The sequence below is a fragment of the Rhinopithecus bieti genome, unplaced genomic scaffold, assembly GCF_001698545.2.
Source record: "Rhinopithecus bieti isolate Rb0 unplaced genomic scaffold, ASM169854v2 scaffold_11842, whole genome shotgun sequence".
NCBI lineage: Eukaryota > Metazoa > Chordata > Mammalia > Primates > Cercopithecidae > Rhinopithecus > Rhinopithecus bieti.
Window position 1 is genome coordinate 942,254 of NW_016806902.1, and position 6,964 is coordinate 949,217.

The following is a 6,964-nucleotide window of genomic DNA, read 5'->3' on the forward strand; positions in this document are numbered from 1 at the left end:
TTTCTGACTTAAAGTTTGTGGGACATGAACCATAGAGCTTTTTAAACTGGCCAAGAAAAAATATTATTGGCAGAAACTTTGGTATATGGATTCTACATAGGTTAAGTAAATAACTAATGGTCTTTTTAAAATACATTGATGGCATTTTACAGTCAGTCACCATTTCTGTATAGAAACATTCTTTTCTCAAAAAATGTACGTTATATTTTAATATTTAATATTAATATATAACTCTGGCTATCTGGGTTAAAATGATACTCCAAAGCCTAATGACTATAGTAAAACTGATGTGTGATACATTTAGCTTCTAAGGCAGATGTTGGCCCTTCCTTACATGGAGATCACCTTACCTATCTAAAATGATCATCACTCTTTAATGACTAGGTTTCATTTATTTAAAATATAAACATGTAATTTTGCCCTAAAATCAACAAAATAAATTCAACAAAGTCTTGAATAATAGTAAACAATGATTTTCTTTTCTTATTAGAAAAGCTAGTTTTGTGATTGAATAATTTTAAATCAGGAAGAATCCAGCTTTCCCCAAGGTTATTTATATATTAGTGTTATTTTTTCGGTGTTAGTAGCTTCTGGTTGTTTTTTTATATTAATAGACCCAGGCCAACCATAAAAATCTTTGACAATATTCTGCCCTATCTTTGGATGTAAAAGGACATTAAATAGTAATACGTACAGTTGAACCCACAGTTGCATGAGTTCAAACTACTAGTTTTGTATAACACTATGTACATAGTCAGACTATTTCAACTTTTGTGGTATTTAGCTTCACAATTATAACCTTTAACTGCATGCGGATATTTCACTGTAAATATTTGCTTTGACTTGCTATTGATCAGTAGTACTAAAAACTACAGTGTGTTAAAAACTGCCTTGGACTGAACTCCAGCATCTAGTCCTGCACCCTCTTTTCTTTTATCCTTTTGGACACCATGGATCCTTTTGCTGTCCTCCTGATGTCCAGAGTCTTTACCTAGGCCTGAACATAGTTCAGAATTGCATTTTATCTTTCTTCCTCAAAGCTCCCAGTAAAGAACAGTAATTCTTTTTTTTTTTTTTTTTTTTTTTTTTTTTTTTTTTTTTTTTTTTTGAGACAGTCTCACTCTGTCGTCCAGGCTGGAGTGCAGTGGCACCATCTTGGCTCACTGCAACCTCCACCTCCTGGGTTCAAGCAATTCCCCTGCCTTAGCCTCCCGAGTAGCTGGGATTACAGACGCCTGCCACCATGCCCAGCTAATTTTTTGTATTTTAGTAGAGACGGGGTTTCACCGTGTTCCCCAGGCTGGTCTCAAACTCCTGCGCTCAAGCAGCCTGCCCATCTTGGCCTCCCAAAATAAGAACAGCAGTTCTTTTGCATTCTTAGGTAGGTGTTTAAAAGACCAATTAAAGTAAGTCGCATTAAGTGATGAATGGCTGACATCCTCAGTTCTGCTAAGGTGGTACTTACATTTTAAAAATGCATTTTAAAAAGAGATTTCTTAATTGATGCAGTGGTGCAATTGATGTTTCCTTTTGAAAAGACCCTAATGGTCCACACTTTCTAGGGAGGGAACAAGGATGGTTGGACATGGGGTTGCTTCTCAAACCTCTGTTTTTGAAAGAAGGTGATTAATAATTAGTTTTGGGGAGGAAGGAATAGGCTAATTTTAAACCAAACTATTATCCCATAGCCGTTTGTGTATAAATATTTAACCCTTTCTTAAATAAAGTAACTTAATTTTTCCTTGATATCATATTTAACTTTATGTTGTTTTAGGAATATATCTTAAGTTGAGATTTGAAGAATGTCTTTAAATCTTGAGTTATCTTGTTCTGCACTTCTATGGAGAGCTTTAGATAATAATTAAAAGAAGCCTAAATATTATTGATATTATTAATCATAATTCTATCTGTTTCTGTAATATGGAGCATTATCTCCCCCACCCCAGTGGCATATTGAACTAACAGAGGTTGTTTATAATCTTGATAGGTAGTTCAGGATGTTGATCCTGATTTGGAATTCATTTCTGATATTCTACAAGACCATCCAACTACTTGGCCTTTTTGCTTTCATTTTCATTTTCCAAGCAGGAAGATACTATGACTACCTCGTGGTGTTATCTTGTGAAGCAATATTTTTCAATAGTTTATATCCCTGTTATTAAGTCCTATATAAAAGTAAGTAGTTAGATGTTTAATAATAATGATTGAATAGGTTTTTCAACTTATTTACAAAGTCAGCACCAACTTGAATTACTGTCAGGTTTTGCATTTAAAATGGAAGAGACTGGGTATTCCCTGTATGTACTTAAAATGCTTTGCATGTTTAAAAGTCAGGGAAACATTAAATATAGTACTTTGAAAAAAGTTTCTAATAAGATTTTTTAAAATGTAGTTATGTCTGAGATACTTAAACAAAATCCTGCCTTTTTTAATGTCCCCTCTTTCATAAACATGGCGCTCTGATATTGAGTTGATTACTTTCTTCTCTTTGTGAAAACCAGTATATTGCTTTCCTAGCTCTTTATCTTAGAAAGTATTTTGATGAACTGACCATACCAGGCATCCTTAATTTTGGCAATAAGGTGTATATTGCTTTGTTGTTTTTTACTTAAAGAAACATAGTGTCAAGCAGCCTTCAAGAGACATAAGTGATGGGTGGGTGTTTTGTCTGCTTTATTGAGACATAACGCACCCTCAGACTGCAGTTTCTATTCTATTGTGTCTTCTGCTGGTTCTTAATTTAGTATATAACTGATTCCATTTCTTTTTTTTTTTTTTTTTTTTTTGGCATAAATTCTATATAGGTTTAAAATGTTCTAGAAGGAAAGAGTATTTCCTCAAGAAACCTTTTGCTCTAAATTAAAGAACTCCTCTTCCTTTAGTAACAGCTATTAGGTAATTACAACAATCTCATTACGTGGCCATCAAGTCTTTATAAATAGGAGCTTGTTTTAACTCAAGTATCAAAGCACTTTTAAATTCTGTATTTCTTTTTATGTGTGTTGAGGTTACTAGCATTGTGCCCTCTCAGAAGAGTTAAGTATTTTGAAACTTAGCAGTTGTGGCAGTAGAAGCAAGGCAAACATGATTGGAAGGCAAGATGCTGAAATCTGGCTGAGAGAAATAACTGCATTATTATCCTACTCTTTGGTTTACAACGGTGAACGTTATGCAGTGGTCAGGAATTGCACACAGCTTTTTGCTTTCTTTATACGGTCTTTATATATTAAAATGGAAATTATTTTTAAAGAAAAAGAAAAAATACTATTCTAGATAGAATTTTCCTTTATCATCATGTCCTTTGAGAAGATAATGGGAGGCTACCTTGAAACAAATACACTTAGATTTATCTTTTATAATATAAATGTGACCATTAAAAAAATAAAATAAAGGGTTGCAGGAATTTGTTCCTATATCCTTAAATTAACATGGAATAGTTTTCATATAAGATAATCAGAAATTTCTGATGATGAGCAGTTATGCAGAACTAAGAGCAGGGTCCCTAAAAATATGCTTTCAGATAATTATACAGCATTCAGATAAGTCTAATAGCATTAGAAAATGAAGATAACTGGTAAAATATAAAGTTGAATGTGAAAGGTAAGTATTACGTTTTTGCTTTCATTATTAAGATATTAATCCCATTGCCAAATAAGCATGGTTTTTCTTTTTTTGAGACAGAGTCTCACTCTGTCACCCAGGCTGGAGTGCAGTGGCATGATTTTGGCTCACTGCAGCCTCTGCCTCCCAGGTTCAAGCAATTCTCCTGCCTCAGCCTCCCAAGTGTTTGGGATTACAGGCATGAGCCATCACGCCCAGCTAATTTTTGCATTTTCAATAGAGACAGCGTTTGGTCATGATGGCCAGGCTGGTCTCAAACTCCTGACCTCAGGTGATCCCGCCCACCTCAGCCTCCCAAACTGCTGGGATTACAGGTGTGAGCCATCACGTCCTGCCTATTTTTCTTAAAATGAGATTGTTTTGTTAGATAAAAACTTGTTGGCCTTCATAATTATGAAGAAATACATAATGGGTTATATTTAAGGTGACTCAGTTTTTGGTCCTGTGTTGGTTGTAGTATATTTAGTCTTGTAAAATTAACTCTTCATTGATTGTATTGATTATTCTTTTTTTAGTAAACAAATGGAGACTAATTTCAGTTAGGGATTTTTTTTTTTTTTTTTTCCCCACGTTTGGCTTGCTTTGGCTAGTTTTGTTGCTTTTAAGTGAGTCTACTGCAACATGTCATTTCAACACACAATTCCATATTCAAAAATAAAATGTGGGCTAATTCACATCATTTTGTCTTTAAAGAATATAATATATTAAATAAGATCTTAAGCTGGTGTAGTTGGAATTGGAAAAGGGAATCTGGAACTTAGATCAAATTAAAGGAAACTAATAATGTCTGTTAAAATGACCATATGAATGAATGAGTACATGCACACACACCTGCTTCTGTAGATATGACCTGTACAATGTGTGGGGAAAAGCTAATTAAATTGATGTCATTATGAATATCAGTTTAGAAACTGTGTACAATGAATTTAAAGTTTTATATTATGTGTTCATGAACTTGAATCATAGTTGGAAAAAAGAATAGGGCAAAAATGTAGCTTATATAATATTACCTTTTTTTCCCCACAGTGGTGTTTTAGTTATCTCTTAAGTTTAAAATTAATGCAGCTTGTAAATAGGATTCTCAATTATCCTGTTGCAGTTTTTAAGCTTTCAGTGGGAGGCGGAAATAATTCCAGTTGCCACTTCCGTAAATAGACGTTCAGCACTATTTAAAATAGCTTATCTGTGGCATCAAGTGACTATTTGCAATACAAATTTTTCATTTTACTCAATTGACCCAGATTCCAGTATAAACCTTTACTAACATAGATCCGTATATGGAAATACACACATACACACACACAATCAAAGATGAAGTAACTGTGACTCAGTACACTAAGACATCTGTTTGCAGTAGACAGTAAAGATAACTCCATCACCTGGATTGTTTTAGTTAAAACACAGAATGACAGTTGATTCTACATGAAACATAAAAAACTAAAGGGAAATTTTGTTTGTGAATTAGTTTTGTTTCCTTGAGTCATACTATAGTTTTTAAAGAAAACTTATTTTCTGAATTTTATTCTTTTATTCACATTTTCATCCTGACCAGAAAAAACGTGAGCATTCTCAGAAGTGAATTGTTTCTTTTTTCACAAATAGAGATCGATGCAAAAATGCCATTACTGCTTGCGCTAGTTACTATCTTAGAATCCATCGCAGAAAGCCTAAAAGATAGCCCAACCTTTTGTACCTACAGTCTTAGATATTGTTAGATAGCCATTCAATTTTCTTTTCATTGTGTATGAGATGAATATTTCTTGAGACTTTTTTGTTTGCTCTACTAAAGAAATCAACCAAGGGAAAAAAAATCCAAAAAACAAAACAAACAAAAAACACCCTGTAACTCATGTGAAGCATGCAGGGTGTTGTAATTTCAGTTTGCAAAGCGGTGTGATACAATGTTGCTGAGCCAAAAGCACACGATAGATTTAATGTAGCCAATTGTGTACTTTTGAAAAAAAGAGTAACTGTTCCCTGTGAGTTAATTTTGGATTTTTTCAAAATCTCTCTTTTAGGCTTTGTGCTGGATTCTTCCAGACAAATGCGTATTCCATGTGGGCCACTGTTCTGCTAAATGCTCTCAGTTCTCCTTTTGCAATCAAGATTATGTTGCTAAGGAGATTTTGCTTTTATTGCTGCCATTGATTTGTGTTAATACGTTTTGAATACCTCTCGGTATTCTTTCGTAGACAAGGCCAAAAGAAAAACTTCCCCGAGTTTCCCAATTTACATTACAAATGGAGCGGTGGTGTAATGAAGCCGATATAAAGTGGGCAGTTGAAAGGAAACTAAAGAAGGGCACTCAAGTGAGAAATGAAGAAATGTGCCCAGTGTAGTCTGTGGGCTGCCCTTGGTCCAGCTGCAGGAACTGGCTCTGGCCAGAGGTAGAGTGAGTGAGCACCTCCCTCTGCAAAGACCACCCACTTTTGGAGTATAGACTGGCACACCAAAGATTACCTCATTGATTAATATAGGGCTTAAAAGTGAAAAATTTCTGAGGTGGCAAAATCACTTCTAAATCTCTTATTTGAGTCCTTCCTAGAGCGTGACTGAGGCCACACTTCCCATGCCTTATGACCTGAGGCTGTCTTGTAAAGGATAACCTATGGATGGACCAGTTCTTTTGGTTCTGAGGACTAGTGTATTCAAATGTTGGAATGTATTCCTAGGTGAGGAGGATATTAACTAGATTAAATTGGTTTTAGTTATATGCTTCTACTTTGTATCACATTTTAGACTCCAAAACTTTCCCTACCAGAAAACCCTCAAGTGTTCCGTCTGTGAGTGGAAAGAGACCAACTAGATGTGTCTTTAACCAATGAAGTGGTTTGCTCTGGTTGCAGTGCATGAAGGTGCTAAAGAATACCATGGTGGCAGTCATATCCTTCAGTGGCTCACGTTGTTCAAACAGCATGATATTAACATTTTTTTTTTTTTTAATCAGAGCACAAATGCTTCATGCATATAACTTCAAGAGTTTTAGATATTTTAAATTAGAAATGCCAAAATAGGAAAAGCATGAAGAAAATTTCTGTAGAAGTTAGGAAATTAAAATCGATCATAAGGGAAGCATCTCAGGTTTTTATTGCAGTATTTGGAGATGAAAAATGACTTCCTATTTACACAATTTGTTAGTTATTTCAGCAAAATAGAAACCTGTCAGTCTAATGTTGGATGATCTGATAGTCTCTGCAAGAAATAATTGCAGAGACTTTCCGCAATCACTGGGAAATATGAAATCTATAAAAACATCTGAAAAAGGGCGAGACTGGGCCACTGCCTAGGGGGATAGCCCTGTTCTTTCTGTGGAACAGGGAAAAAAAAAAAAAAAAAAAAAAAA